This window comes from Lygodium microphyllum, chromosome 25, assembly GCF_053477565.2.
Source record: "Lygodium microphyllum isolate KBCC chromosome 25, Lygodium_microphyllum_v1.1.10, whole genome shotgun sequence".
Classification (NCBI taxonomy): domain Eukaryota; kingdom Viridiplantae; phylum Streptophyta; class Polypodiopsida; order Schizaeales; family Lygodiaceae; genus Lygodium; species Lygodium microphyllum.
This window is the reverse complement of record NC_141159.1, coordinates 112,121,182-112,129,382: the sequence shown is the minus strand read 5'-3', so window position 1 is coordinate 112,129,382 and position 8,201 is coordinate 112,121,182.

Genomic DNA, 8,201 nt, shown 5'->3' with positions numbered 1-8,201 from the left:
TTTTTACATGGTAGGCCCTTTTTCCCATTATCCTCCTATCTTCCTAGCTTCCTTTCCACCGCCCGTCTACATTTACAAATTGCACAGGTGAGAGCCCGACACTCCTTAAATTAAATCATGATACGCTTGCGCTCTTTTACAAAAGTATTGACTTGCACTTTTCCTTGTGTGGCTTTTTCCCTTATTTAGGACTTTTCTGTGCTTCTTGTGTTTCTAGGTTTTTCTTGGCGTGCCTTCGTCTTCCGTTTCACTTTGCCTTGGCCTTTGTCTTCTACTTTAGCTTTTCCAGATTTTCCACCTTGTTCGTGTGACAATTAATAGTAAAGGTTGGATGGGATAATTTTCTTTTTAGGATATACATCAATGCAAGGTTAATAATTCCCTATTGGATTCATCTACAGGGACAAAATAGTAATATGGATTGGGGGAATGGATTCTCAGGAAGCGGTAAGTCATGGGAAGTTCAAGAAATCCCTCTTTTTGATAGCCATGACGTTTGTTTTGTCCCATTACTTTAATTATGTCTGCTGGCAAGGCTTTGACCACCTCGTCATAGATATAGCGATTCTATTCTATTTGGCCGACATCCGATCTGTAGGATCGAATTTAGATGAGTCTCATGGAAGATGAATAGCTTGATAATCTTCAAGTCTTCCAACCATTTTAACCTCTTCAGATTGTTTTGAAGATAGGTGAGTTGATTGGCATCTATATAGTAGTATCCTGCGCTCCAAGTCCAATGCCTTTCCACATACAGCGGTGAAGGGTTGTAGACTTGATCCAGAATCCCCATCATGTTGGATCATCTATGATAATTTAAAGAGTTCATCATCATTGTCCTAAACATGAGATGAAATACGAGGAACCTGCTCCATGCCTCGTTGGTTTGGAAGCAGCATCAATCCACAAGTGTATGAAATTAAAAAAAAATATTTCCTAGTGAAAACATCACTTCACTCTTCCCGATGTATTCATGTTCAGATTGTTTTATTCATTGGTTTTCTCTGATACCAATTCTAATGTGCCTGCCTAACGGCTATCTAAGCACGTTTCTTAGTGGTCCATCAAGAAACAAATCTAAGCGTTGCTACCTGGCACCCCCATGGAATGTTCCCGGGTTTGTTACCTAGGGTTTCTTGAGTTCGCCTTGCAATGGAACGTTCGCGATCGAACCCACTAGGATCAACTTGAAATCTAGGTTCCTAGTGGCCAAGATCCCATAACAGCATTCTAATATTGGATCTTGGACACCCTACTTTACGCAGAGATACCCAAGCCATGTTGCACTTGGTTCAAAGAGAATAGGAAACGAGAGGGATACACTGATCAACCTCTTTGCCCGTAGGGCATAGTCCCATTCTGATTCCCTAAAATGGCATGAATTGGGTTATACCTTACTATTACCTAAAGATTGCACGACTGTAGAACCTTGTGAGAAGCCTCCCAGTCTTCTAGGACCACCCTTCCATAGGACAGACCCGTGGGGACTTCCGCCCACCTACTTTCCTCAATAGGCATTCTCTAGTTATCTAATTAGGTCCTATCACATTTACGTGTGACACTTAAAATCAGTTTCCTTAATTAAGCCTTTTAGGGAACATGGTTTGTTCACGTAACTTAAGGCACTGACTTGAAAACAGCTTAAACAGGTTTCTTGGAGGCAAACTTTATATTAGCATTTTAACTAAGATACAAATCTTGTCCTCCAGAAAGGATGTTTCCCACAATACATGAGGATGCGTCTTATTTCTTCCAAGTTTTTGCCCTTGCACTAGTAACAAGACTTGAGAACCCATCTCGAGTCACATAGATTGTTTGACTATGATCCAGAGGTAGGGAATTTACAGTTAGATCCCCCTGGCATCCAAGCATCCTCCTAGGTTCAAAATAACCCATGGAGAGATCTCTCGTGATGGGTTCAGTCCACATTCCTATCACAGTTATTTAGAACCCCCTTGGCTAGGGTTGGCTGACATCTGGGGGTGGCTTGGTGTATCCTCCATGAATTCAACATGATTCATTATTCAAATTTCTTTTGTGAGCTTGGGTCATACATTCCTTTCACAAAAATTGAATCTAGTGTTACAAGCACAAACAACAATGAAGGCGAGTGCTCAAACATCTGCTAAGGTGGAGTTCCTATCTTTGAACGCTTAGCGTTCCCCTTCTTGGGTCTTTCTTGCCTTGGCATCAATTCCCATTATCTTTTGAGGGATAGAGGATACCCTCTTCCTAGCCTCACTCCTATGTAATAGGAGCAAGAATTACGTATTGGATTTATATCCGATAGTTTTCGGATGGTAGCTTCCCTAAGTTGTCATCCTTTGATTCTTATCTTAAAGTCCCGGTCTTAGATGTTTCAAACTAGGACTTCAATTGGTCAGTTGATAGCCATTTTCCCACCTTAGAAATTTATCGGGGTTCTAAGTTTATCCTAGGGTTTCCTTCCCTCAAGATAGCAGGAACTTTTGTTCATTCCTCTCACAAGTCAAGAGTAAACTAAGCCCATTTACGATCCTTAAATAGTTGCGACCATCGAGTGTAACATGGTAAATGGTCGTTCTTCTTGGGGATACAACATTTGAGTTTTCTTGTGTTAGCCTCGAGATATATCATACTTTCAAAAATGATATACCCAAGAGTGTTTTGGACTCATCACGGTTGGCTATTGGGATAGAGACCAAAGAGCATGTTTACTTGACTCTAAGCCAAAATATGGTCGTAATAACAATTTGTCCTATTTATGATTAAATCCTAGCTCAGTCGAACTGAATCCTAGCCTCACTTATCATGTAGGATTTCATTTACCAAAATGCCCTTGCAATTAAGCTTAGCAATTAACATGCGCATATTAAATCTACCCTTTTAAGATGCATCCCTATTGTGTGGTGCAATTGAAGCTGTCCATGATGCCATGCAAATCTAGATGCAAGTCTTTCCTGAGTTCATGATTCGATGCAGGATTCCCATTCATGAAAATTCCTTCTATTACATTTATGCACATCATAAAGTGTGACCTAAGTATTTAAGTGTGAGTGTACATGAGTTCATTGTAATTGCGAGTTAATTCACTCCAATCGTCTATAGGATGCAATTGACCTACATGGAATATTCAAGTACATTGGCAATCTATGGTGCATTTGCAAAAGCTCAAACCTAATACTTGGCTTAATACTACAACATCACGTAGATGCTTAATCTCTTCGTGGCAATTCATGGTTATTAGGACTTTTCAACTACCTTTTGAGTTATGCAAGTTACGTGATGTGAAGTATGACTTCTTCCTAATGATGTCCATGCTTAAATGTTATGTTCAAAGTACTTGACATGGGAGCAGTACCTGGTTTTGGAATGTCGAGTTAGCGTTTATGCTTGATAACCCATTCGTGTTGGTGGTGGCATCTATGCCGGATCCTCCTTCTGGTAGTTTTGGCTTTTCTAGTTACTTGGGAGAGTTTACGCTTTGGGGCCATTTCGAAGCTTGGAATGAAACCTTCACTACTCTCGGAGGACTCCTTTGGTGCTGGAGTTCCCTACGCCTTGTCTTGACCTTCGTGATCTCCTTGTCAACTAGAGGCAGTTGATGGAGAGATCTCGGGAAGTGGCGATGGGGAGAGAGGGTGCTCGAGGCTTCGTCCAAATAAGCAATTTTCCTTGGACCTCCTCTCTCTCTCTCTCTCTCTCTCTCTCTCTCTCTCTCTCTCTCTCTCTCTCTCTCTCTCTCTCTCTCTCTCTCTCTCTCTTTCACTACCTCTCCCTCTCCTTCTCTCCTCCACAAGTTGGTAGCAAGGGGGGGGGGGGGGGGGGGGGGGGGGGGGGTGGCGAAGAAGAATATTGTGTTTGTGGAAAGAAAGGGGGGATTTATAAGGGGAAGATGGTAATAGTTGGGGGGGAAAAGAAGAATATTGTGTTTGTGGAAAGAAAGGCGGGGATTTATAAGGGGAAGATGGTAATAGCTGGGGGGAAAAAGAAGAGAATTGTCATCCCCTTCTTAAGGGGGGGTTTTATAGGGGGAGGAAAGAAGGGTATTATGGGGGGTATTGACACGCCCCCCCCTCCCTTTGCCTTAACCTAGGCAGCTAGAATGGCCCTCTTGCCATGCAATCTGACTCCTAGGGGAGAAGGAGAGATAATGGGGGGGGGGGGGGGGGAGAATTGGAGGCGGCACACGTGTGCCCCTCACCCCCATCGTCGTTATTGTCTACGGCCTATTCATCTTTTTGTCATTATTCTTCATTGTTGTTGCCGCCACCTCTGGCTCTTTATCGACACATAGGTGTCTCCTCCCTCGCCCTCATCGACTGCAAGTTTAGCTCCCCCTCCCTCCGCCACACCAACTGGCGGCGCTGATAGGGGAGGGGTGATGTAAATTTTTTTTCCTTTTAATTTAGTTTAAAAGGGGGGAGATCCTTATGGCGGAAGCGAGATATTACAAAAAACATTTCCAAAAAACACGAAATTTGAGAAGTTGGTTTGTTTTTTTACCAAAAGCTAGAATATAAAAAATCCTCAAAATATCTTAAATGAAACTTCCAAATTTTCATTTTTCTTGTTCTTGATTTAAAAATCAATTACCTCGTATCTACTAATCATTTTGCATTGAAAACAAAGCACCACACTCCCATAACTAACTCCTTTTTTAATATAAAATTTGGTTGAAAAATAATTCTTGAATGAGGAGAGAGAAGGGATTTGAGTATATCTTTGTAGATAATATAAAAAAGGAAATATGAGATTGCAAAAGTGGAGAGCGAAGAGGATTATTTTATTGTTCTTCTCTCCTCTTTTCCTTGTTTTAAGGAGGAGGGGGAGGGGCTAAAAGGCCCATTTGTGAGTTCATTTTTTTTCCTAATGTTATTACTCAACATATTGTGCGTTATATGGATGATAAGATATAAGAGTTTCATGGATCATTGACAATTGGCATGGAGATACAAATGGACACATAGGACCAATAAAGCAGAGGATTTTTGAACCATCGACTTCCAATAGATCCATATCATCGAGCACAATGGAATCACTCACCACATCAAAATAGTTGATTAAGAATTACGTGCTTCACCTAAACCTTGTACAATACCCGCATGTACAAAAAAATACATTCATGAATCCCTTTTAACAAAAATACTTGCATGAATCTCTTTTAACCGAAAATATCTAGATAATTGCATGAATAGAAGCAACACAAAATAGGGCAAATTTACCTATAAGCTGATTTGCTGAAGAAAAGATTGAATCATTGCTAATCAAAACCCATTGCAAATAATGGATAAAAGAAAATGTCAATCCCATCAAACATAAAAGTCACTAGTTAAATGAAAAAAAATTGGCACCACTAAATATGGCAAATTTACTCATAAATTGAGCTACAAAATCTCTGCTCTACCTTGTGAAGTGCTACAACAACAATTGATCCTTAAGCTAGAAGTAACATCAAACCCTATTGTAAAGATAATAGAAAAGGGAAAATGCAGAGAGGAAGAAAGAGAGAGTGTGCGAGTACGTGGGAGAGAGAAAGAAACAAGCACTTATCCAATCTTGCCCAAATTGATCTCTGCAAAAGACAATAGCAAAAGTTAGTATTTACATGAATATATATTGAAAAAACAGTAGAAAATAGGAAACATAGAGAGAGAAAGAGAGAGAGATGAGCACTTACGCAATGTCACCCAAAATGATGTCTGCAATAAAACAACAACAAAGGTTAGAAATAACATCTTGTTGTATTGAAAAGATAGCAGCAAAAAAAAAAAAACAAATAGAGAGAGAGATTAACACCTTTATCTCTTGCTCCAAATAAACTCTGCAAGAAAACAACAATTAGAACTATCATCAAATTCTATTGAAAACACAACATAAAAGAGAAACAACACACACACACACACACACACACATAGATGAGCACCTCTACCTCCTACCCAAAATAACCTCTGCACTAAAACAACAATAATAGATTGAAAAAATAGAAAATAAGACAAAATGCAAAGAGAGATCAGCACTTGTGTTTTGCCCAAAATCTGAAGCTGCATGGAGAAGAAAGTGTAGGGGTAAGCAGAATGCTCAAAACCCTAATTACTCTCACTAGGGAGCTTCAATGGAGACAAAAATTCACCAGTATAGAGAAGAGAGGGAAAGTGGTCTGTTGCTCAACTTTTAGGTCAAACTGATTTCATGAGAGGGAAAAAAATCGAAATTGAAAACTCTTCAAAAAAGGGGAGAAACACGAGGTGAGAGAAACTAAAATTTTGTGTACTATTCATTCTCCCTTTTTTAAAATCCCCCACTATCCCTTTTTAAAATAAAAACCCAAGATTTGGAGAGAGAAGATTCACCCTCCATGGATAACAACTTCTAGCCTTCTTATTGGACAATGCAAAAGGCCCATATCTTAAACTATATTATTTTTAAGGGTACATTTGTGAGTTTATTTTTTTCCTAATGTCAACCAAGCATCAATCTCCAAAAGTTCCTTTATCAAGTGAGGTTCTATCAATGGTGTGAGCAAGAATTCATTAGTACTCCTCTAAGCTGGCACAAGGAAGACCATGTGTAGAAGTCTTACAAGAGACATATAAAAAATGTCTATAACCATACATTTAGGTAAGTGTATCATATTGAATGAAATATTTTATCAATTTTAAATCATTCATACAATTTGATTGTCCATGTTGAATCTTGAATTTGAGTCAAGATGTCAAAGTGTACCCTATTCTAAGGGGACTTGGCAAGCTTTCATTATGTCAATTGTATTAGAGAGAGAGAACTGACCAAGTTAGAATGGCGGAGGCCTCATTGCAGCATGCTGAGATGCTTGATTTAGGCCATGAGGCTGAGAGCCAACATATCAACTATGAATCAAATGAGGAGGCATGTGATAATGAAGATGAAGATGCTCCACTCGAAGCTAACCTACAGATAGTGCCTTATGTGTTTTGGCTTGTTAGATGATGAGATGGATGATGCTAAGCTTTACATGGATAGAGGGGAGGACATCATGAAAAAGATTCAATTATCAAGATATTTTCATTGTCCATTGATACCACTATGAAGCTTGATCCCTTATGCTCATGTTAGGGGGCTACAAGGTGATATCTCAAGTTTGTGTATGCATTTATATTGGTTTTAATAATGTTTGTCCATTTATTTGGATTTTAACACCTTGGGGTTGTATTTGTAGGTTTTGAATTTTGCATTTGCTAAAGAGAAGTACGCTCTAGAAAAATGTGCTTTCATCATTTCAATGTGCACTTATGATAATAAAATGACCATGGTGGATGACAATGTAATGGGGAGTTAGGATGCCATTTTGCATAAAGTCGATGAAGAGTTTGAGAGAGAGATCTAGGGATGAACTTCACTTCCTATCAAGGAAGATTTTTATGTTTGGGAAGGGAATCATAGGACCATTGCTTGAACAACTACAATTGCAGAGAGCTTTTTGAATGACCAAAGCATTGCAAGGTGCTTTACACTCTCATTGACCCCACAAGGATTAGTGAGATTGCACTTTTTGGAGTCTCCAACAAATGAACTAGTAGATTTTGATATTTTTAATATTTTTTTCATTGCAATTCAACATTTAATATAATGATGATGTGCTTTTTCCCAATCTAAACACATACACTTTTGTGGCTCCGACACTCCATGAAGTTGACTAATGTGGAAAAGATCTATTTAGAGAACCATGAGGAGTATATGAATGAGCTCCTTGACAAGGACTAGAAGTTTATTGCACAGCTCAAAAGGAAATTTTTAAGAAGGGATGAACCATGGTATCCACTTATGAAGGGAAGCTTGTAACTAATGTAGGTGATGGGTTACCTTCTCTAGGGTGTAGGTATGGTGTTGTGTTGGTTGAATTTGGAATTTGATGATGGTATGCTATGTGATGTTGAACCATGACTCTTGGTTGACCATTGTGCTTTTATAGGTGTAAATCACTCAAGCTATCAATTGCAAGCTTGAAGAATTAAGATCAATCACGTGAAATGAGCCATTGGTTGCATCATAGGAAAAGGAGCCAGGGGATCTTGCCACATGATTAAAAAATTAAGATCAATCATGTGAAATGAGCCATTGTGCTTTTATAGGTGTAAATCACTCAAGCTATCAATTGCAAGCTTGAAGAATTAAGATCAATCATGTGAAATGAACCATTGGTTGCATCATAGGAAAAGGAGCCAGGGGATCTTGCCAGATGA